Here is a 26,356-nt window from a genome sequence, read left to right as displayed (position 1 = left end):
TTGTATCATTCTTTTAGAATCCAGATATAAGTGATATCACATATATTTTATACTTCTTTTATGGCTGAGTAGTATTCCATTGTGTGTGTGTGTATCGCATCTTCTTTATCCAGTCACCTGTGGATGGACATTTAGGTTGCCTCCATGTCTTGGCTACTGTAAATAGTGCTGCTATGAACATTGGGGTGCAGGTGTCTTTTCAAGTTACAGTTTTCTCCAGATATATGCCCAGGAGTGGGATTGCTGGATCATATGGTAAGCCTATTTTTAGTTTTTAAGGGAATCTCCATACTGTTTGCCATAGTGACTGCACCAAATTACACTCCCACCACAGTGTAGGAGGGTTCCCTTTTCTCCACACACTCTCAAGCATTTATCGTTTGCATATTTTTTTAACGATGGTCATCCGACCAGTGTGAGGTGATACTTCATTGTAGTTCTTAATTGCAATTCTCTGATACTTAGTGATATTGAGCATCTTTTCATGTGCCTACTGGCCATCTGGATGTCTTCTTGGAGAAATGTCTATTTAGGTCTTCTGCCTGATTCACTCTACTTAACTCTTTATGCTGTCATGAAAATTACCAAGTCATAGATTTCTGTCAATAATGATCTCATTTTATTAATCCTAAGATATAGCTCAACCTGACATATAGAATGCATTCCCATATGCATTTTGTTGTTAATTCTAAAACTAAAGTTTCAGACCTAGGATTGGTTTTATCTTAACTTTATGCCTTTTATAGGAATTTCAAGTGTTCATGGAAATGAAAATGTAAACATGTGCAGTCATTGTGGAAAGCAGTTTGGCAGGTCTTCAGCAAGTTGAATGTACAGTTACCATATGACTCAGCGAATCAACTTTAGGTACATAGATAAAAAAAATTGAAGACATGGACTCAAACAGACATACAGTGTGCCTGTGTTCACAACAGCTTTATTCATAACCAAATGGTGTGAAAAACCCAGTGACCATCAACAGCTGAATGATTAAACAAAATGTCACATTTACATATAATGGACTAATACTCAGCCATAAAAAGGAATGAATTTCTGACACATGTGCATAATACATGGACCTTGAAAACATTATGCTAAGTGAAATACAGCAGATGCAAAAGGATAAACGTTGTCTTATTTCACTTCTCTGAAATGTCAGTAATAGGGAAATTCATAGAGATGGAAGTAGATTAGAGGTTATCATGAGTTAGGGGTGGGAGGAACGGAGAATTATTACTTATGAGGCACAAAGTTTCTGATTGAGTTAATGAAAAATATTGGAAATAGTGATGCTGGCTGGACCACATTATGAATAAATTAACGCCATTGAATTGTCTACTTAAAATGTGTAAAATGGCAAATTGTATGTTATGTATATTTTCCCACAATAAAAATTATGCTAAATAATAACAAAAAATTAATGGAAATGAATATTTTTTTCCTTGAATAGCTACTTTATCATCAGTTTTCGCTTACACATTTCAACTAAATGCTGTCAGTCAGCAGAATTCATTTTTTTTTGAAAAAGGCAAGTTTGCGTGTTTCACTGTTGCTTTTCTTTCTTGAGAAGAGTGCGGACTCACCCTGCAGTCACTGCACGTGGGTGTGGCGCTGCCAGGCTCACCCCGACCCTCCGTCAGGGTCCAGCATGACCCCCTTAGAACCGCTTGGGCCGCATTCTTATAAGAGATGAAATGAAACGAATCCATAAAGCCAGCCTCGCTGATTAGAATGGCCGCAGTCCCACTGCCTGATAAAACAGGAGTATCATTCGACAATTTTAGTAGTCAATAAAGGAAAAAAAGTTACCTTTACTCCTCCAAAGTGTAGATTCCCAGCATAAGAGGGGAACGGTGTCTCAGGTGACTCACACCTGCCTGATTCTTATTTCTCAGGTGACTGGTATTCTTATCAAGGTTAGCCATACTATTCAGGAAGGAATCTGAGCTTAGCAAACCAGAAAGGCTGCCAGCGTGGAGCCCTTTTGCTGATACAGGATCGTATCCCTTACGGAGCTGGGCAGCTGGGCCTGGGCCAACGTCATTCTGAGATAATCGTTATCGACAGTATAGAAGAGAAACAGTGGTGGACGGATCAGAACTTTGCTTCATTTCTGATTGGGTATAGAAGCTGCAATGATCCTCACTCCTTTGGAACCTGGGGTTCCTAAAAAGTTGTGCAAAGGGGTGGAAATCAAGAGAGTTGTGAGACACCTGTTGACGAGAAGGTGGTTGAGTATGTGAGCGATTACTTATGGAAAAATATGAATGATACATATTTGTGTCATGAGATTCTGAAGTTCTTCATAACTTCCGAGAAGCATTGTAAGAAATATCCAATTCTCATTTCTCTTTAGGGAAATGGAGGGTGGTGTCTGTTCTATTGCATGATTTTAGATCTCGTCACTTTAAAAGGGACTATGTCTAGCTGTGGAAATGGCAGCTGCATTTTATTTGAAATAGTTATAATACTTTACCAGGACTTTCTATTATGTGACTTATACATTAAAAATAAAATTAAAAGGTGCAGTGTCTGGGTTTACAGTCATCTTGTGAGTATGAACATACACAGAGTGAAAACCTAGCGTCTGCCCGTTGGGTGTCACCACCTGCACAAAGAGATGCGGAACAGAGACATCAGTTACGTCCAGGAAACCTATCATTATTCTATCCTTTCCTCTCTCTGGGGACACGCGGTATCCACGTCTCCAATTACCAGCATTGATATGCTGTCCACTTGGATCTAAGGGTGTACTTTCATTTTCCTTTTCAAATCTCAACCAAGGCAGCTGCCAAGAGGATTCCAGGCAGAGAAAACTACTTCCCAAGCCACGCTGGGGAGCCAGGATGCGCAAATTAAGATCCTGGTTCATTTGCCTTTTGCTTGAATGTAAATGAACTTTACAGTATCATAGTTTCCTAGAAGACGCTCTATAAAATAATTCCTTAGGCAGAGGACTTAAATGGTGTTTGACGGGTTTTAATAGTAGAACCTACAGAAGAATTTTCTGCCTCAGATGAAATCATTCCGCTTCATGTCAAGCCAGATTCCTACAATGTCTGGACCATTTCCTCTGACTTAAACTAGACCCTCCTCATGCCAGGGTGTGATGACCACTTTAATTCTACCTAGTACATGACTTCTTTTAGGCTTGAATGATTCAACTGGTTTGAAACTTTGTAGCTTTGGGAAATAACGCCATGAGCATCTGTATCAATATTTTGAGTTGATGAATTGTGCTTACAGGATTTTTCCAGCACAGCAAACCCTACTCTGATTTTACTGAGAAATGAAGCTTACTGTCATTAAAAATCAATGTGGCGTTTGTCAGTATCTGCATTTTAACTCAGGTAGGCACTGGGTTGAAGGAAATTTCTTGAGCGAAGTGAATATACCTGGAAATTCTTCTGAGTCTTCTAATAGCAAGTAATTTCCATAATTCCTTACCGGCGTTGTCAGTTGTGCGTGGGTTGACACAAACACAACACAAACACAGCAAGTGACTTCCTTAATCTGGAGATGCTACCTCCGCATTCTCCATAGGCTCTGGAAACGTGAAGACATTAGCAGGCTGTAAATACTAATTCATACGGTCTCTGTAAGTGTCACTGAGTTCAGAAGTCACAGGCTTCCTGTGTCCTGGTCTGAAATTAGCATAGATTTTACTTACTGTCCATTCATTATTATGTGGCAGCCATGTTAAAACGTGCTGTCTTCGTGAATTTAATGTTTGTTTTACAACCATTGTGAATGGAAAGTCTTTGCATCTGGGCTCACCAGGGATCAAGTATATGCCACTTAAACCTTTAGTCCACTTAAACAGTGAAGGGCCTGTCTGGCAAAGAAAATAAAAGGCAGTTCCTAACGGGCAACGTTCTCTCTGCAAATGAATCCATCCGGCATATCTCACTCTAGGAAGGAATCCAGCTGGTCTCAGTCATCGAGGACCAGACAGAGACTAGTTCATCTGCTCAGTTTTATTTGAATCGTCTTTGTTCAGGCTGGGGCTCCCAAGGGGTGGATACTGAGAAGACAAATGGTAGTTGAATGCTTAGTAACAAGAAATCAGCCTAAAACGTTTCCCATGTTGGGAAATTTGACCAGCAGTTCTCGTCCAACTTTGAGATATTTGCTTTAATTTAATATGATCATCACGTCTCTGTTACGTATTTGACAGTGACGGTTATTTGTGAAATACGCTGGAGTCTAATGATCTGCTAATCTTTTTCCTACGACTGTCAGGTGTTACCTTCTACTACCACTTTCAGGGGCTCTCGATCCCAGTCCCACAAACGTGCCCATGTTTGTTCGGCTCTCTTGCTTCCTCATTAGACTCATTCTGTTCCCAGTACCTGGAATAACTTTTCCTGTTTCACTTCTGCCCATTGAACTTCACTCCTCTTTTAAAAATCCTAATTCAAGTTTCATCTTTTCTGCTCAATTATTTTCATTGTCTCTGTCTCCTTAAGGAATCGGTTAAACATTTTCTACACCCTTAAAATACCTTGCCTCGTGTTATTTGTACAAAGATCGCTACCACCCCTGGTAGACCATGGTGTGCTTCCAAGTGTAGAAGTTGGATTTTATAGACCTGTACTTTATAGTGTACATTATTTTTACATTAGGTCAGAGCCAGCAATACATTTTGTAGGATCAAAAGCAAAATGAAATTGTAGGACCCAGGCCAGAGCCAGTAAGTCAGTGTTCCCAACTCAGGACAGAGACAGGACCCCATGGGATGGCGGCCTTCATGCCAGAGATGCTCAGTTCCTGTATCAGGGATGGATGAAGCCCCACTGAGTCAGTCATCTCTCTGAATGTGCTGTGACGTCACCATCCTGGGGCAGGAACAGGTACCACTCTTCCTGCCCTCAATAGAGAGAGCACCTAGGACCCAACTTGTTTGATTCTAAACCCCAGCCAGGGACAGAGGACAGTGACAGAGATGAGTCCCCCCGGCCCTGCACCCCCACCCTCAATGTCCTGGTTGCTGCCAGGCACGAGCAGGTGGAGGTATTCACGAGGCTCAAGCAGGGAAAGGGAAAGACTGTGAAAACTGGGAAGTGAGGGGTCCAGAAGCAGGCAGCCAGGACCCCATCCTGGGGAGAGTGCAGAAGGGAGCACTGTGTGTGAGCCAAAGACCCAAACGCTCAGGGATGCTTCTCTGCCCCAGGGGGCTTCACCTCCAAAACTCAAAAGACAGTGACCCAGAGCATTATACTCAAAGCCTGGAGCTATTCTCAGTGCAGGGCTCAGAGTGACTGCACAGGTCTCCTGCATGAAGCTGGCCCTAATCAGATATGAAGTAAAAAATGGCTTTTTATGTGGGATGCTTATGGGATTTAATCTTATCTTAATCCTTGAGGAAATATACAGACATTCAATTGTTAAAATGCCAAAACGTTTGCCCTTGATGAGATAGATGTGTATTTTTATTGTTCCTAAATTTGAAAATTGCATAAAGAAAGATCATCTAAAATTGCTTCAGGTATATTAGGACTCTGCTGATTCAGAATGTAAACTGGAATGAAAAACATTACTACAAAGTGCTACTAGGACCTTCGTGGTACGTCATTTTGAGAATATTGACATACAGCGATAAAAAGAAAACCCGGATTGGCAGACTACATGATGATAACCGTTGAAATTCTGTTGCAGAGACTTAAAAAGTCCTAGCTCATTTTCCATGTTTGCTGCCCTAGGTCTAAAAAACAAAACCATGATTTTTTTCAAACATTATTGAGAATATATTCTGAATTAAAGTCACAACAGGCAGAGAAGAAAGCCTGGACCCATCTGTAAAGAAATTTAAAAATGAGGACTTTTTCAAACATGATTTAACCTTGATGACAGTCGTTACATTTCATTAATTTATACGTGTGAGCTACGTTAATACATCATGTATGCACCTGACCTGCTACCTTTCAAACACTGTCTTTATACATTCTTTATACATAAGGAGCTGTGTTCTTACTAACTGAATTGCCTGAATTATCAGGTGTCAATATTAACAGGATATGTTTATGGGCATTCATTTTTGTCAGTCCTCAGCTGGACAGAATAAACACACACAAACAAAATGGTTCCACACGTCAAACAGAAGTGTGAATATAGGCGCACAATTAAATCTCATCATATATGTGATATATGTACATAAATATGACAAATATAACGTACAAATAGAGGTGTTTAAATACAGATCAGACTTGGCTCAGAGTCAAATTTCACTCTATGTTGTGTACACCTCATCGCCCCACTGGCTGTTAGAGGGTGAATATGGCTCCTGTAACCCTTTGCTCAGTGTTAATTGCAAAGTGCCACAAACACTCCCAGTGAAGCTGAGATCATGTGGTCCTCAGGCTCTGATTTATTTTTCCTTTTGCATAAAACTTTACTACGGTTGAATGCATAGCTAGTTATATTTTGTCATGTGTTTTGTAAAATAAGAGCTATTTTATGTGTCTCTTAAAATTCTATGTTTTATTATTTTAGTGTTTCACTTTTGTTAAACCTTTATTCTACAGTAGCGTTTATTCCAAAACAACAATATTAAAATCTTTAAATACTTATTTTTTTGGACTTGTTCTAGAATACATGTCTTCACTATTATGAATTTGTGATTTATTGATGACTAGTATATATTCTTCAGAAGGTTAAAATATAATTAAATTTCCAATAAAGTTAGCTAGTTATGCATAAATTTTTGTTTTTGTCAGGAAGGGCTTTGCTATATATTTTTTTTGTCCCTAATAGTGCAGCTGACTTAAATTTACTATTTAGGATAATAAATAATCTGAAGAAGTTAATGTCTAAAAATACCAGTTAATAAACTCATTCAATTATTTATTAGAAAATGAACACATAAATGTGCTTAGTGCTATGTGCCAAGAATGTGCTAGTTACTGGAAATATAAAATAAAAAAACACCATTACTTCCTTCTAGGTGATTACGAAAGACAAGAAAGTTTCTTAACAGTCACAGTAGAGTGTGTTAAATATCATAAAAGTACACTTCATATTTTAGGCTGGGCCTCTCAGATTGACGGAGTTCAGGAAGGAAAAATATCTTCTTGAAATTGATTAAGTAGTTAAGTTCTCTACATAAGAAAAGAGGTAAGGTCATTCTAACTGCTTGTATCAAACTTCAAAGGAAATATATTTAATGTGTTTATATTCATCAAGAGGGAAAAATAAACAAAAATATAAACAGTCTAGTGAAAACAATTTCTAGTTTGAAATCCACATCTACACTGCTGCGTGAGAGTGAAATACGACTTCAGTGTTGTTTTTCTACCGAGGACAAGGTTGATTTAACAAAACTGACCAGCTAGGCTGCACTAGAAAGCTGGAGCTGCTTGCTGTGTATTTATTACATATTTTTAGCTTTTGCAGTGTAAGGCATTTTAAAAAAAAAAAAAAAAAAACCTTGTTGCATCTCTGTTTTTAGTGACATGGTCTCCCCACACAGTCTGGATTGTTTTAAGATTAGTCGAACCCTGAGGGCAGTGTGTATTTTTATGTGATGGTGGATCAGGAAAGATGTGGATAGCATTCCATAGCCTGTGTAAAACTCTAGCCAATGTATCACTGAAGAAAACGTTCTAAAAAGGAAAAAAACCAAGAAAACAAAAAACAGAAGTTACTAAAGGCTGTGTTCTCTTTAAAGCTGCTTTTATTTGTCTGTATCTCTTCATAAAGAAATTGCACCCAGCTGGGTTCCTCTAAGATGGAATGCAAGAAGGTCTTTCTGAGGATCAATGAAAACCATCTATTCGGAAGATAACATATTTGATAAATCAAGATGATTCCAACAATGAGACTATCTTCTCATAACAGTTCACAAAGACTCTCCCCGGAGTATTGATAAGCAGACAGTCCATGGTAGTAAACTGCAGTGAAGTTTCATCAGAAATACTTACAGCTGTGTTGAGGGATGAAAAATAAGGAAGCTTTGTCCCCTTATATTATCCAGAGACTTCTTATAAGCCAGTGGTAATTCCTGGGGTTTTTATTTTGGGCGTTTCCCTGATTCCCAGGCTTACTGCTTTATAACTACAGCTTTTTCTCTATTCCCAGATGCATTAGACACTGGGATGTTTGCAGACTGAAAAATGCAGACAATCTTGAGCAGAATGTAGCTTTTCTGCATTTAGCTATTTTTTTTTATCTTGATGTTTTGCATACCGAACTGATATTAAACTAAGAAGAATGCAGGTGAGAACATTTCTTTTTAATATATGCTAATGACTGCAGTTGGGCTCCAAATGAGCTTCTGTTGCTGCCTAACACTTTGGTACTGCTGGAGAGATTTTCCTCCTAAGTGGCTTTATAGTTAATTATTATCCTCTTCATACCTTAATTTGGATTCTGTACCACCATTCAACACTTTTTTTTCAGACTACCAGTACCTAGCAAACTAGCTCATAGTTCTATCACCGATACTGAAAAGATTGAGAAAATAAATTAAGGACAATTTCTTTTCAGATTTGATTTTCATGCCTTGAAAAACATTTCAGAGAACATTAGAATTTCTAATATCTTATTCTATTACCTTGAAAATAGAGAATTTAAAACAGGAGCCTAGAATTTGAATTAAATGGATATAGTGAGTTTATGCTAAAAACCCAATGAAAGTTGGCCTAAACCTCTACCAATCTGAAATGGATGAATAAGAATTTTCAGCATAAACAGCTATTAGAATGACTTGAAACCATAGAACGTAAGGGTTGTGTTAAGAATGTGTTTAATATCTATTGTTATACATAAGATAACTATAGAAACTAAGGTAGGTAGTAGATAGATAGATAGATGGATGCAGATATACAAAGACTCTGTTCAGTTGACTTCTCTTGTGCTTTGTTTTTTACTTAGTCTTGCAATAAAATTGAGACTGCATTAGGCCCTTAAACCCCATGCACACAAGAAGTCTCTGTAATGTCTTTGAAACAGTTGAGCTATGGTGACTCCAACCGTACATAACTGATATCCACACTGCTCCATAAGCCAGCTCTGCCTTTTCCTAGTTTCAGTAACTTAGAGAAGATAGCTGACTCCTAGCGTGTCCAGTTTTTCCTTCTCAAATAGAAAGAGAAGGAAGAGGAATATGGGCGAAAGGAAGGGTCCCCTCCAAGTACTGACGTGTAAGGATGAGGACCAGTTATCTTCGCTGTGCTTTGATATTTTTTCCCAGCACGTTATTGTGTGGTGCCTTCTGAAGAGAGCACGATGATTTCTATATATTGTTGCCCATGAGGCAAACTGGATACCGAAGATTTTTGTGTCTCCTGGAGAAACACTGAAATGATGTTTGCCATTGAAACACGAAACACAATACACTCAGGCTTCGGAGACTCCTGGCCTCTCCCACCTGGACAGCTTGTCTAATGCCCAGTTTACGGTGCCTCGTCCTTGTCCGTTTCTCCTCGTAGTGCTCCCCAACACCTGGGTTTTGTACCATTCCTTCTGGAGTGGCAATGAAAAGAATGAGACCCTGAGTGATGGAACCGTACTAAGACAGATTGAATGGCTTTCCTCTACACATAAAGAACCCCAATGGCTTCAGCCCTCTTGGCTTCCCTGGTAGAGCTCTTGGGCATTCTATAAAGAAAGATAATACGAATAATGCTGTGATGTCAGGAATATCTTTTTACACCCATGGTATTTGGGATGCAGAGGTAACTACATACAGAGGATGGGTTATTGAGAGAAACTTACACTCAGTCCACCGCCTCATGGAAACAGATAAAGGGCTAAATAAAATTACATATATATTGGGAATGTGTTTAAAATATTTCAAAACCCCTAATATTAGGAGCTCTTTTCTGTCTTGTATGCATCACAAAAGAAAGAGAGCTTCTTAGAAAAGGGAAATCAGAATGTAACTTCTGGTGAGTACATGATTAATGTTTTCTCTCTGCCACTGTAAAACCCATAATACCATCTCACACTATAGTGAAAAACTATCTGAAGATCTTAGGTGATTTGAAGTTTGCAAATGCAAGGCTGGATTTTGCAACAGCACCAACATGTTTTAAACTCAATTCATCAATACCCTTCACTAGAACACACAGCCAAAACAAGTAATTGGCAATTTTAAGTAGAACTGGTCAATTTACATAAATGATAGATAATTCAGTTTAACATTCAGCAACCTAAGGCACTTCCCGAAGAAGGACAGTTGAAGAAACCTTGAGCAAATTGTAAGATAAACTAGTCAAAACTGCTCATTTTCCACTGACTGGGGTGAATATTTCTGTCCAATATATGCCTGCAAATAAAAATTTTGACCACACATTTGATTTGATTTTCCCAGGATTAATACACAACCAAGTCTTTAGTGAAATTCTTTAAAATGAGTAAGGAGCAATTATAACAAAATGTATTAAATAATATTTTTCAGTAAAGAGTATGACTCCATTAAAAACTTTACCATTCTAATACATGGGCCCTTGGTGACTTCTGAAGTTGTTTCTGTAGGTGCAGAATAAAAGCTGTTTTATTTAGCGCACTAATCAGTAAGGGACTTTTAATTTGATGCAGCTGTGCGTACAGTGAACGTCCCACATCACTGAAGAGTTAATACTACCTTTTATCCTTTATCATTTTCCTTATGAGCTAAGGCATTGTTCATTCAGATTCTTCTAATCCTCATAATACCTGGGCCATTATTACAAATCCTTGCTATTCAGAGAGCATCCAGTTTCTTATGAATCTCATGAGTATTAAAGAAATCTTGCTGAATGAAAATAGAGGTATCCCATCTTGCCTGGCATTTCATTTGCAATTCAGTAGTTTAAGTGCTGACACAAAGAGAGGGCTTGCTTGAAACTCACACTAGTGTGGGTTTTTTTTTTTCCCCTCTATCTGTAGATATTCCACATTTAGAAGACTATCTCTCATTCAATATGCAACATCCAAAAAAAAAAAAAATACTACTTTTGAGCCCTCTTCTTTGTCATGGGTAATACTGAATAAGGTAGAGGGTGGAGGGAAATGGGACAGGATTAATAGAGGCGGTAATTCTAAGAGAGAGATAAATCTGCAATCAGTGCAACAAAAATGTGGAGCATTTTTAGTTAGGATAAATTTACTTAAAATCTATTGTCCACTGTAGTCCTCATCTTGGTAGTAACACATTCCCCTTGGTACCAAAATAAAGACCTTGGGCTGTTTCCACACACCTTCTTTAGATTTAGTTCTTTATGGAACTTTCTGAACCTGATAAACGGTATTGCTGTGGACTGAATGTTGGTACTGCTCCCACCTCCAAATTTGTATCTTGAAATCCTAACCCCCAATTTGATGGTTTTTGGAAGAGGAGACTTTGGGAAGTAAGAGCTCTCATGAATGGGATTAGTGCCCTGAGAAAAGAGACCCCAGAGAGCTCTCTTGTCCCTCTTTGCCATGTGAGGATACAGGGAGAAGACAGCTACCTGTGAACCAGGAAGTGGCTCTCAGCAGCCACCAAATCTAATCGTGTGTTTAGAATTATGAGAAATAAATGACCCTTATTTAAGCCGCCCAGTCTCTGGTAGTTTGTCATAGCATCCCTGGATGGACTTAGAAGTTGGTACCCAGAGCGAGATGCTGCTGTAAGGATCCCCATCACATAGAAGTGATGGCACTTTGGAGCTGGACACGGGGCAGAAGATGGGGGTTTCCAGGTGTGTGCTAGGGAATGCCCACGTTGCCATGCTTGTTCAGGGTGATTCTGGTGAGAACTCACCAGGAAAAAAGGAGAGCTGTGGAGAAAGCTGCCTTCTGGAGAGTACTCGACGGATCATAAACAGAATATTGGTACAAACATGGAATGTGAAGGCCATTCCTGTAGGATTTCAGATGGAAACGAGGAACGTGCTGTTGGAAACTGGAGAAAACTGCGGTCCTTTTATAAAGTGTCCGAGACCGTGGCTGATTCGTGCTCTCGCTCTCGTGTTCTGTGGAAGGTGGAACTTGTGACTGAAGAGATGTCTAGCAAAGAGTGGAAGGCTTAGCTCCTCCTGACTGCTTCTAGTGAAATGTGAGGAGAGAGAAATGGCTGAAGGATGGAATTGTTAAGAAAAAAGGAAGCAGGATTTAAAGAGTTGGAAGAATTTCAGCCTATCCCTTTTGCAGAAAATGAGAACAGTCAGGGTGTGGCCAGTCGACCATTTGATAAGGGAGATTAGTGTGGTTCAACTGTCCCAGTAAAGGCCAGGCGCCTTTCTTCAAGCTGGTGGGAGAGAGACCAGGAAGGAGACTGAGAGGTCAGCAGGGCTTCCACTCCCACCTCAGACCCGGAGCACAGGGATCTGGCGGGCGGGGCTGCCCCCACGTGTTACAGAGGATGAGGCAGCCCTGGAGAGCCACAGGCATGCAACCTCAAGCCACGCAGAGGTGTGGAGCCCTGGCAGAGAGCCCTGGCACGGGCAGGACCAGCACAGGCAGCCGCAGTGTGGCCAGCATCCCTGCAAGCAGCGGGATGGCTTTGCCACCCCAGTGTGTCCGGAAGACGGAGGCCTGAGCCAGAAAGATTGTTCTCAAGCTTTGAGATTTACTGTTGTTTCCCCTGTTAGGTGTTGGACTTCCTTGGGTCCTGTTACCCACTTCTTCTTTCCTGTTTCTCCCTTTCCAGATGGCTATGTCTATCCCTTACCTGTCCCATCACTGTATTTTGAAAGTTTTTAACTTGTTTGGTTTCTCCGGTTCAGAGCTGGAGAGCAGAATGCCTCAGGATCGGTCCCACCTTCAGCCTCACGCGTATCTGATTTAAATATGTTGATGAGACTTTGGGCTTCGACTTTAGACTTTTGGGGCTCTTGGGATCAAATGAATGTATTTCGCTCACTACCTTTGGCAAAATGCATTATTCAGTAATCTATTAATGCCAAAATCTTTGAAAATTACCCCTGGTCTAAAACCCCTAAGGTTAGACTCCATGCATGGCAAACCCTAGTGAACAGTGGTATCCCGGTGGTACAACCCACAATTTACGATCTTTCCACACTTCTACAGTAGGTGCTAAGGAGACATTCGGGGTCTTCAGTGTTGAATCTCCCAGCCTCATACTCTGGCTTTCTTCAGAAAATACGGAAAGGAGCGTAATAGACCAGGATCTGTTTCAGTGTCCCCAAGCCTTCCAGATTGGACCGTCATGGGAAGTGTAATTCAGTGTGCCTGAAGGGTGCATTTTCAGGGGGGAAAAACAAAATAGGAAGTTTTTTTGAACAGCAGTACGTTCCACTGGGAAGTACGAAAATAAGAGAAAAGAGCTGATTGCTAGAAACAGAGAGTGTTGTCTGTGACCCTTGTGCTGAGGTCAAGACTCTGCTCCTTGGAGGAGGTTAGGGTGTCTGCCCTGATGGGGGTCAGAGGGGAAGGTGGAGGTCATTGCAGTGACAGAAACCAGTAGGGCTCAAACCGCTGGGGAAAAGGGCTGTTGCTTACCCAGAGCTGACAGGGACAGAAAGCACACGGGAAAGAACATGACCCTCAGTTCATCTTTCAGGATCCTTCTGTTGCCCATCATTTGTGAAAATGCTTAGGAAATCGGCTGTGAAAGACGAATTATAGCCTGCAGGATCCAAGCCCCAGCATTTCAGAAAGATGGGTTTAGAATTGAGAGAAAAGAAGCTTAAAAAGTAGCCCAGTTTTAATACCGATACGTTTCATTTCAAGCTTTGGGTCAAAGGGAGCGGAGGAGGGGACCTGAAGGAGAGAGTGAAATGCACAAGTGAACCTGGATCCACACTCACACACGTACGCACAACAGCAGCGTAAAGTGAAGTCAGATAAGCAGGTGAGCTCCCAGCCCTGGGTCGCAGTGCGGTGACAGAGTAAACACCACCGCTGTCCTCTCTCTGTGAGTCCCTAGAGGAGGGACTTACGACAAAGGAGAGGGCTAGATGTGCGACATGATCCTCCTGCAGCCTGAGTCGCACCTGCCTTAAGAGCTTGGTCTTTTTGTTGAAGAAATGATTGTAAGAAAGTCTCTGATGTAGTCAGCAGCAGTGAGGTTGTCCCAAGTTGCGTGACCCGCTGCGGCCCGCCCTGTTGACGGGGACATCACTGCTGGCGGTGGGCTGTGTGTTAGTGTCACTGAGTCGAGGCCTCGCCCGGGACCGCAGTGTGGCTGAGAGAACAGCGGCTTAGAGGTGAGGGGGACTCCATCTGCAGCTTACTGGCTCTTAATCAAAGCCCCTTGAATTTAGTTTTATCCCTAAAACGGAGGAAATTATGTCTGTCTTACAGGACTTGTGTGAGATTAATGTGTATAATTTATAAGCGCATATAGAGCAATCTGAGAACACTTAACTCTGACTGCATTTTTAATAAATCATGGCTGCTGCTGTTATACATGGAGACTGTTTTTCGTATTAAACTATTGGCCATTAAAAGCCCTGTGAAGGAAGAGGCAAACGGGAAGTACCTGTCTAAGGTGTGTGCAGGGGCAGAGGGAAAATCGCTCTGTGAAGCAGGAGCAGGAGCTGGCAGGTGTACCACCCAGACGGGACAGAAGCCCAGAGGCAGCGCAAGTAACTGGAGGCGCTAATGGTAACAGAGACTAGATGCCTGATTAATTAGATTAACAAGGTGAGAAGAAAGTATTCAAAGAAAAATACTCACTCAGCTGACAGTTTTGCTCATATTTATTCTCCGAAATTATAGCCTTTAGTTTTGCAAATAATAGCATCAAATTGAGATACCTAATATCTATCAGCTCTCATTTATCTATCTATCCATCCATCTACCTATTTGTGTATCTCTCATAATCTGTCTATCATTTGTGCCGATTTATCAGCACTGCAGTCTCATGTAAGGTTTTCAAGTAAATCTATATTACAGCATATATCTGAATAAAAACTTAGTGTAAATCATTCCTTGACAGACCAATATATATAAAAACAGGAATTCTAGCTTTCTCACTTTGGATCTAAACTAAATATTTGTTGAAAAAAATAAGTGTATGATAATACGAATCTACTTTTTAAGTGATGTTTTTCATCGGCATTCTTTGAATACCTTTATCTACATTTTTTTCTCATATCATTATTTTAAACTTAGTATAAATCAATAGCCTAGTAGAGTTTTTACATCATTAGGATTATTGTTATTATAATTATAAAATAAAAGAGATCCAGGAAAAGGGCGAGAACCAGAGCCCTGCCGCGTGGTGTAGCATGCCCCTCTGCTCTTTGAATCTCAGATACATTCTCTGTTACTCTGCAGAGAAAACCCACTTCCAATATGAAAATACAGGTAGGTTGAATGTAAAAGGTCTGAAAACAGGTATGATGTGAAAGCAAAATTTTAAAAAGCTAAAGTGTATATATTAATACTAAGTGGACTTCAGAATGTGAAGTGTGACCAGTGATAGAAGACACATTTTATAACAATGAAAAGATGGTTCATCCAGAAGTCGTAGCAATCCTGGATATGTGTGCATATAATGACAGTATGAAAAGGTAGGGAAGTATTTCCTAGCCTTTGTTAGACCTCCCACCCCAGGGTTCCCAGTTACCTTCATGTTAGATTATATTTGCTGTTCTGGGTTTTTCTCTCTAATTGGTCCAAGAGCTTTGCTACTTTCATGTGGATTCAACTGTGGTTACATTAAGCCATTCCTCTGTGTCATAAGTGAGGTTTTCAGCTGTGTTTGTTTTATTCCTTGTTTTTCTATTTTTTCCTGTTCCTTCTGCGATGCTACTCATTTGGCATTTACTGTGTTTCCCTAACTCTGCAATTTCTGTATCATTAAATCTACCCTTTACTTACCTCACTTTTAAACTTAGATTTTCATTAAATTGTTCAGAATCTCAAATGTTCTTCTTCGGATGAAACACGGATGGATGATGCTCTTCAGTTTCGTATGGTATGTTTTGTTCTAACTTAATGTACATGCCTGCCTTCTTTTCCTCCTTCCTTCCTTCCCTCTTTTCTTCTCTCCTTCCTTCCCTCCTTCCTTTCTTCTTTCTTTCCTTCCCTCCTTCCTTTTTTTCCCTTGCGATATGTTTGCATAAATTCCACATCAATCTTTTCCTTATTTTCCTAGTATGCAAAATGCATACCTTTTTGCATGCCATTTATTTGTGCTGATGGATTATAGAGGAACCCCCTCTGTTTTTCTGTTTATCCTGTCTTTCCCCGCTATTTCTGTAAGTCCTATGGTTTAAGGACTGAGTGTTTTCAATTTAACAGAGGACGTTTAGAAATCAGACAGATTCACTGAGAGCCTGTGTGCCAAAACTGGGAGTTAAATCCCAAAGAGCTGAAGTTGTGTTGTACGTAATTTAATTTACTCATGTCTTCTTCTGTCCACCAACATCTTATCTTGTCTAATGCCTACTAATAATCGTTCGTTTTTGTTTTTCTATTTGGAAGCATTTATGGAGCTCCTATGTTTAGATTTTAGAGTCAAGGGGTTTTAAGAATTGGCTTCACTCCATTATTTACAACTAAATTGTTCTTTTTCATCAAAATCTTCTAAACATAAAAACGTGCAAAGCATCCTAACACGTTTTAGATGATTAATATAACCCTTTCCAAACTATGGCATTGTAGTTGAAGAGCATGTGTGTAGGGGAGCAGATTATTTTATGGCCAAGAGATTTATTTATTTTTCACAATGAAAGGTGATTAAATGAGGAAAAAATATAGTTCATTATTAGATATTTTTTAGACTCAAGCAACTGGGAGCATTTTTATAGTTGGTTAAAATTCACTTACACACATGTGCATATGTGTTTGTGATTATCAAGAATATTTATTCAACTTAACTGAAAAACTATTAGAACTAATATAATATTCCACCGCTTTTAGTTTGATATGTGTATAATTATCAAAAAATTTTAGTTTAATATAAAACAATGATTATCAGTTAAACATATCGTAAGCCCTTAAGCACAGACCTTTCAAGATTCTCCCAGTAAGTGTGTGTTGAAAGCTGTAGTAAGGCTGATCGTTCTAACTGTTCCTGAGACAAGTATGCTAACAGTCTTACATGTGACTGTGAATTTTTCTGTTCCTTCTTTGAATTTTAACTTTATGTGTCATGGGTTAATGTGGATACCAATTTACCAATTTAGAATTTTAACTTCTTGTTGTATTGAATATTTTATCATAAATAAAATATTTCTTTTTATCTCTCATAATGCTTTTGATCTTGAAGGTGGCTTTGTCTGTGATAAATATAACAACATTGACTTTTTTCTTTTTCTTTTCTTTTTTTTAATTGAAATATAGTCGATTTACAGTGCTGTGTCAATTTCCACTGTACAGCATAGTGATTTATTTATATATACATGTAGTCCTTTTCATATTCTTTTTCATTATAGGCCAGTTACAAGGTACTGAATGTAGTGTGCTGTACAGTAAGACCTTGTTGTTTATCTATTTTATATATAGTAGTTAGTATCTGCAAATCCCAAACTCCCAATTTAATTCCTCTTCATTCTCTTTCCCCACTGGTAACTATAAATTTGCTTTCTATGTCTGTGAGTCTGTCTCTGTTTTGTAAATAAATTCATTTGTGTCCTCATTTTAATAGATTCCATATATGAGTGATATCATATGGTATTTTTCTTTCTCTTTCTGGATAAAGAAGTTGTGGTGTGTGTATATATATATACACACACACATATGTATATTTACATACATGATGGAATACTACTCAGCCATAGAAAAGAATAAAATAATGCAACATTGGCTTTTTAAATTAGTGTTTTCATTGTATTTATTTCATACTTTTTTTCATTTTATTGCATCTTTACATTTAATATGCATTTTTATGAGCAATTTTAGTTGCTATTTGAAATTTTTTAACCTATTCTGTCTGACAGATTTGACCTTTTATCCTAGGGTGTATATGTCACTTATATTTGATGTGCTTACTAATGTTTTTTGGATTCAAATATTTGATTGCACTCTGTTGTGATTTCCTTACTCTACATCACTTTCCCTTCGTTTTTGCATTCTTTGATTTGATTGAACATTATTGCCCTCTAAAAATGTGTGTTAATTGCACTTCCACTTTCTTTTACTTTGTTTACTGTGGTTTCAGTATATTTGATTCTTCTTTGTGTTGATTTCATTAAGGGCTTGATTCTTGCTCTTTATTTTCCTTGCAGTCATCACCGTCACCACCCCGGGCACCCCCCCCCCCCCAGCTCTACGTTCTCTTGCAGAGCTGTTCTGTTTCTGCTGCAATCCTGTTGCTGCCTTCACTAAGATCTTTTGAGTGCATTCGCATAATTTGATTCGGTTAGTCTGACATTTTTTCCCAGTAAATTCTTCATTTCTTTTCTTTTCAAAGACTAATTGGCTGTATAATATGATGAATTCAATTTGGCTCTTTTGTTGGTTTGTTTTTTGAAAAACGTGAGCCTATAGGTGAGTCAAGACGGGCATAGCTTGGTCCTAGGCGAACACAGATTATTTCTGGGTCACAGGGAGGCAACGAATGGTTTGTACGTGCACGCGTCGTGTGTGTGTGTGTGTGTGATTATACTTACCTCTATCTTAGCTAAGGCAGCCCTGCTGCTATGTGGTTTCTCACAAACGAAGCCTTAAGGCCCTTTATTAGTTTCTGAACGTTTTCTGTGAGGTGTAAAAGGCCACACTTTTTCCCAATCAGCTCCGTGCTCCCTTTCAGTTCCTGGCATCAGGTGGTGCCGAACGTGCTGCCGAACGAAGCTCACGGATCCTGTTCCATCCTAGGAAGCCCATTGCTCCAAAGAGTTTGTCGGCTTTGCCCAAGTAATGCCACCTGTTTCACTTGTTTGTTTGTCTGTCTGTCTGTTTGTTTGTTTGTTTGTTTTAAGGACTGCATTTTGCTGCTTTGAGAGTCGCAGCTACAGTGTTTTCTTACTGATATTCTCTCTTCTGCTTGAGTCTCTGCGACCCTGACGGGTGCTTTTCACAAGTGAAAATTTAAGGCTTTACTAAATCAGCATGTTCTATTGAAAGTGAAATTTCCCATGTCTCTTATTTGGGGTTGTTTTCCTAGCAAATAAGCATTTTTTATTCCTACATCTTATATCTAGAAAGCTTACTTTTTTCTTAAACTGTGTTCCTATCTGTCTTCCTACTAATCAGTCTAGATGCAGCATGGGATAGATAAAAGAGACTAAAATTGTATTTAAATGTAACAAAAACACCTACTTATACAATGTCACATAATTTATTGCTAATTAATTTGATTTTAGCTTTCAGTGAAATCTTAGCAACAAAATGTATTTAAAAGTCTTGTAAGTAAATTGACCAAGCGTCCAAAAAAGAAAAAAGAAAAAGAAAAATATACCAACATATGAAAAAATCAACAGGAGACATTTCTGATTTACATTAGTTAACAAAGTTCTACTTTTTGGTTTTGGGGTTTTGTGGGTTTTTTTTTTTTTTTTTCCAATTTTATGTTATCATTGCAACTCCATTTTCCTCTGGTACAAGTCTCTCTGTAAAGTGAAAATTGATAGGTCTACACTTCTTGGCATTATAATCACCTAAATTGACAATCAAGTGTGTCCCTCCAAGTACACAGGAGGAATCGGCAGGCGTCATCCTTCTCCCCGACACCGGGCTCCAGATGTTGGATGTAATCACTCGAATGTGCCCCTTGGGCCACAAATGCCAAAAGTGGGCATGAGCAGAGACGCAGGAGGTGTGCACTTTGTGCATGGTAGACATCCAGTGATTATGTGTTCAATCAAATATAATTGCGTCAGTCCTGACATACCGTCCCAGGGCATTAGGATGTGCTAATATTGCCGGATGGGTGGTATTAGTTCCACCTCCTTGTGCAGGCCGTGCAGGGTCATTGCCAGAGGCTGGAGGAATGCCCTCAGTCTGAAGGAGTGTAGACCGTGATGGTGTGCAGGCCCAGGGAGTGCACTAATCGGCTGGGAAGGCATTTTGTTTGGAAAATAAAAAATGAATGAGGTTTGCTGGTGAGTTGACTGAGAAATGGGGAAAAAAAACCAATTTGTTGCACTTTGGTGAAGAGCTTATCTATAAGTTGAAGTTCAGTCCTGATTTATAAGAAAATGTCATGATAACAGAAAGTTCTGACAGAAGGAAGCAGGCTTGTCAAAGTTACAAGAGGAAGAGAGCTTTGGAAGTTCAGCTGAGATTCCAGTAAAGGAAAAACAGCCTCTTGGACTTGTAGAGTGCTTTTGTAACATACAAAATATAGGGCATGAAGTGATTAAATATTAATGCCCTTTCGCTGATGTTTCCAGGAGAATATTTAATTATAAAAGAAGTGTTATTGTGCAGCACAGTGGGAGACAGGCTTAGGGAGACAAAAATATTTGGCAAGAATTAGGATGCAGATCATTGTGTATGGTAATGAGTGGACCTTCACTGAACAAGCAAAATACTTTGTGAAATTTTTTCAAGTTCATTATTTTGAGTAATGGAAGAACACTCTTTAGAATAACACAGATATTTCCATTATGTAATGCCAATAGCGGTGCTGCCGTCAAGTCTAGCTCTGACTATAGAAATAAGCTTGAGACTTGTGAGTTAAAATACAAAGTACAAGATATTTGTTTTATAAATACATATACACGTGTGTGTGTGTATATATGTGTATATGTGTGTATATATGTGTGTATATATAAATATTTATGTGTGTGTGTATATATATATATGATAATAGATCAGTAATCTGGTTGGTTTCTCAGTCTCCGGTGAGTCTGTGGCTCCATGAGTTTGATCACGAGGGCAGATCTGGTTTATTGCTCAGTGGTTTAGTGTTCAGTGCTGCTGCTGACTCAGCAGAGAAGGCAGAAATCATGGTCTTGAAGGAACCAGAAAAGAGATTTCTGTGTTTGCGATCACAGTGGCACTCGGGTGCCATATTGATTTCATGATGGAGGCCATGTCCTCAAGGGTGACAGTGCTCTGGCTGCTTGGACACAATAGAATTTGCTCCTGGTCCCTGAGTCCTCCAAGCCCCATGTCGAATGACCTGGTTGCACCTCACATGACACACACCTTGTGCCTTCACTTTCCCCATGCTGCTTTAAATAACCAGCTAGGGACCCATGTTCGTGCCCTTTTGCTAGAATACACAAAAGTCAACTGCAGGCAGGTTAACAGATGTTTCAAGGAAACCTGTAACATCTTAATAAGACGTAGGAATTCTATCAAGCTCACAAAACAGAAGAGAAAACAATGAAAAGGTTGATGTTGCAAGCACATTAAGTGTAGGAACTTCTGTTCCTCAAAATATGCTACCAAAATACTTGAAAAAAAATGTCAGAGTTTGCCTACCCCCAAATGTAAAGTAGAAGGAAAAGAGTCAACATCAGGGCCCGTGTTACACTCTTTCTTGTAGGACATTGAGGTCATGATAAAACTGGACGAGACATTCTTGGAAACATGGAAATACAATACTTACTAGTGGGATGGTATAAATTAGAAAGTCTTCTCTAAAAGAAGAAATAATGAAACCAAAAAAGTCTTTCTTAAGATACAATACCTAATCTGACTAGATCATCTATTGTGAAAAACAAAACAAAAACTAGAGTTTATGTATCTGAGGGGTGGGCATGGCTGAATGGAGAATGGGTATTCAGACACAGACTTATTTTTTGTCTACTTGATTGATGTCGTATAAAACCAGGAAGGCCCCAGAACTGAACAAGATTTCTCAGAAAAAATTTGACAACCAGTATTAAACATTCACCCATTACTTGAAAGCCAAAAGGCGTCACAGTGGAAGAGAAATGGACATTATTCTGAAGCTGCAGGTGATAGATTGATACCCCTCGATGAAGAAGGATGCTGGCTCTTGGTTTGCTCCTGGCTTATAACCCCTGACCCATTAGTAATGTTTATGTTGAGTAAGACCTATGTTTCACTTGAGTGTAGGCTGACATTTCATCCCATTGAGGCATGAAGTAAAAATCTCCTATAAATCAATAAACATAAAAAAGAACCCACAAAAATGAAAAAATAAGAATTAATATTTCAAAAACAGGAAGTACAGATTCGAACAGGTATCCATTCTTCTTTAATCAATAATAGTAGAAATTCTACTAAATGTCAGCAAAAAGTAATTAGTGTGGGTTGATTTTTCAAACATTCAGGAGAGCTTGATGAAAAATAATGACAAATCATAAAAGAAAGCATATAATACTATCTTTGTGAAGTTAATAAGCATAAAATCAGGCAAAACCAGACAGTTGAGTGCATAAAGACACTCATATACAGCCAAACTATCAGGAAAAGCAAAAGAATAACAAACACAAAATATGGACTAGGGATGGATTCTGAAGGAGTATGTGATTAGAGTGCAGTACAGTTACCAGTGTGTAGGAATAGCCTTTAGGTCGGTTAAGAGTTAAAACTTGCTTATCGTGTTCTTCTTATATTACACGTGTATTATTTGTGTATTTTCTAAAATTATATTTTGAATAAATCTAAAAGTGGCTTCCATCAGGGAAAGTCACCAGAAGGGAGGATATTTGGCAAATTTGGCATTAAAAAAAAAACCACACACACTCTTTTTTTCCTGCTCCTAATTGCTTTTTTGCTTTGGAAATACCCTTCTAGGACAAAAGACAGTTTTTACTTTCAAGAAGTATTTTGTGTTCTTGTCAAAATTTATGGAAGAAATGTCAAACTTTTCACTTTTTATAAATCTCCCAAAAAATATTTCTGACAAGTTTGAAAAAGTGTTTTTTCTTTTCCTTGCAGCTGTACCTAGACATTTTCAAGTCACCAAACATACTATTCCAATATGTCAGCTCAGAATAATTGTGTAGGAATAACATAATTTTTAAATGTTCACCATACTGTTTCATGGATGGAATATACATACTCTGCAGTTTCTTGCAAAATGTGTATCTCCATGCACATTATCTGACAGAACTGTTAGGTTTAAATGACATTTAAAACTGACATTACAGAAAATAAAAATAAATGTTGAAATAAAAGACAATATACTAAATTTTAAATTACTTTATCTATTTTTATGATTAAGCATAGTTAAAATTGATTTTTATACAAACTAAAAAGCATTTTTTACTCTCTATGAGTAGAAAATATATGCAGGTTTCATATTAAAACAAATTTTGTAACAAAATTAGAATTTCCACATATAATTTTATAATGTAGCTATTTCTACAGAATGTCTTCAATAGACACTTAGTCTAGGGGTAAGTGATTTTTCATTAGCATTTGCTAAATGAGATATATAATTTTTATAGTCATAGATCTGATTTCAGAGTTTTGTTTTGTAATTGAAATTCTGATTCATGGATCTTATCACCCCTAACCCTTGTTTCTGACAAGTACAATATTCAAATATTAACTTCTGGGAAAATTCTTTGTAGACACTTCCAATTTATTTTTCTTTTCTTTCATCTTTAATTTTTGGCTTTCTACTGATAATAATCCTGCCTCACTTGGTTATCTGTTGATCAATTTGATGTAGTGATTACATCAATTCAAACCACCAAGAGAAACCATCTTTATCATCCCATGACTAGATTCTTTGGAACTGAACCCCTTTCATAGTCACAGGTTCTTGGTGGTCCACTCACAAGGTTGATCTTGCCACGTTTGTGGTTGTGGTGGTTGTGAACGGGGCAACTCAGGCCTACCAGATGATTTAAATGAATCAATATGGCGAGCAGGTAGCTAGAAATGGGTGATGGTGATCATGAGGCCAACTCCAGTCAATCAATCAATCAATCAATCAGGAGAGCTTTAACAGGCATAATTTTATTCAATGTTTTGGGAAGCAGAATTAACACAACGTGCTGAATCTGATTTTTTATTTTTTAAGAAAGAACAACAATAAAAAGAATAAAGCTATTGATTTAAAACCTTTGAGTAGAAGCAGAACTATAACCAAAAATACAGCACTCCTTCTTTGGACCTGCAACTAGAAAGTTGCCTGGAAATATTATCAGCGGGTAAAATTTTCAGATGAGACACAACGTTTCAGGCAAGCCTGAGGAACGGTTCAGGAGCAGAGGGGGATGAAGCCTCTGCAGACAGGGTGTAAGCAGCTAACTAAGTGAAAGTACGAGTCAGAGTCAGTATCAAGTGGACCTGAGTTTAACTAAACTCCTGAGTAGCGTGCTGGCCGCGCCAGGGAGGCTCGCCATCGCAGGATGTGATGGTGGACAGTGAGCTACCGTCAGTCGTGAACCTAAGTGGGAAATAAATACCTCAAGTAGAAATCTTGCGTGTCTGACTTTAAAATTATAATTGAATATAGGAGCTGGGAAGATTCAAATCAGATGTTGAACTATAATATAAAAATTAAACTGTTTAATATACAAAATTTAATAATTTTATATCTTGGATATGTATTACTCAAAAACTCCTAATATTTGTCAATGGGGACATTCTAATGAGTGGGGAGTATGCAGTAACCCTACCGACTTGACAAATACTGTGTCATGAGATTCACTGTCGTGGAATCCTTTCTCCTGAGCTAATCTTTTAAAATTGCAAGTTCACTGATTCGAAAAAGTGTATAGTTACAGATGAAATATTGTTTTATACCTTTTAACATAATTTTAATTGTTCTATGGAGGATCACTTAAATTATTTTTAAAATATGTTTTGACATTTTACGTACAAAATTTTAAACCACCAGTAAAATTGCAACTACAAGAATGGAACAAAGTGCCATGTACACTGTACCCAGAGCTCACATTCATAATCTTACTGTCTGTGTTATTGTCTGCAATCTTCTTCGTATGTGTGCATGTGTATATGTGTTTGTGTGTATATAAATGTAAATATAAACACATACACTTTTTAATGAACCATTTTAGACTCAGCTGCATGTATCCTGGACCTTTACCATGAAATACTTAAGAATGTATTTAGGTTTGGGATATTCTGGTATATAACTATGATGCATATATCAACTTCAATAAATATTACATTGATATAATATAATATTTTATTTCATTCTCCATCCATATTTCATTTTGGCCCCATTGAACCTATAATTTCCTTTTTAGCATTTTTTTTTTTAACTCCAAGATGGGAATCCAATCTAGGATCAAATATTGCATTTAATTGCAGTGCATTTATAATGTTCTTGTGTTTCTTGATTTTTTCTGATATTGTACTTTAAAATCTAATTCCTCTTCTTTTATGTTTTCAGTAAAATGTCTTTATGGGGAGTTTGGCTGATGTTTCCTCACGTTTAAATGTAGGTTATGCATTACAGATTCCGTGTGCTCCTTAAGCCATATGATGTCCTTTCCAGAGTACCACATCTGGAGACGTCATTTGCCCATCACAGATGATGCTGAGTCTGATCATCTGGTCAAGACGTTAGATTTATCCACTGTAGAGTTTCACATTTTTCTCACATAACTAACAGTCTGTGAAAAGACACTTTAGGATCATCTGCATGTCCTCATCAACATTTTCTTTGAATCTCACATCCATTAATGGGTTTGCCTGAGCCAGCATTCACAATGATGTCACAGAATAATGTTCCTCTATGTCAAGCATTTCCCACAAATCTACCTGTTGGCCCTGAAAAAGAGTGCTCCTTGGGTCTCCTTTTAATTAATATAATTTATTATAGTTTACACTTGTGGATTTCACATTTTAAAAGTTTATACTTGTTATTATAATTAATCATTCTGTTCTTCAAACTGACCCAGATTTGGCTGGATTCTGTGTCCTTTTGACATCCTCCCTTCATTTTTGGAGGGACATCAAATTACTTCTTGGCATCACAGGATAATCCAGTATTAAGTTGTATCTTATTCAGCCATAGCTCCAAGGAGTCCTAGTCAGAGAATACTTTAAATCTTAGGCAAATAAATATTGTTTAGCAATAGTTACAGATTATTATTTATAATTTCATAACAGACCCACCACTGAATCTCTAAAAAGAGGATAATCAAATGCCCTGCCGATGTTGTTGTCATTGGCTGTTCGTAAAGAACAATTTGGATTAATACGTCATTAAAAAGTCGTAGCAGAGGATAGCATCCCCTGTCTTATTTTAGACTTGTGACAATTTTGACAACTTAATTTTTCAAGAAATACAGCAAGTCACAGAAATTATGAAGAGGCCAACAGCTTCTGAATCGGCAAAATTGTTTTAAATGTCAGTTACCATCAGGTGTAGTTTCATGGCCTTTTGTGTTAAAATCTGCTATCAAACTTTATGCAATACATATTCCTCTTCATTATCACATTGCATGCAGTGATTTAGAAAGCACTGAATTTTGTCATTTGTCTGTATTAGCGCTTGGAAAAGTAAATCAGGGAAGATTTAGGGACTTCAGCTCAGACCCTTGGGGCCGTGGCGCTTGTCAGAGCGAACTTTCAGGTGAGGAAAGCCAGCTTATTTCCCTGGAAGCACTCCCGTGTGTTTTTGAAATCAGCA

Source organism: Camelus ferus, chromosome 30 (assembly GCF_009834535.1).
Source record: "Camelus ferus isolate YT-003-E chromosome 30, BCGSAC_Cfer_1.0, whole genome shotgun sequence".
Lineage (NCBI taxonomy): Eukaryota > Metazoa > Chordata > Mammalia > Artiodactyla > Camelidae > Camelus > Camelus ferus.
This window is presented reverse-complemented; position numbering follows the sequence as displayed.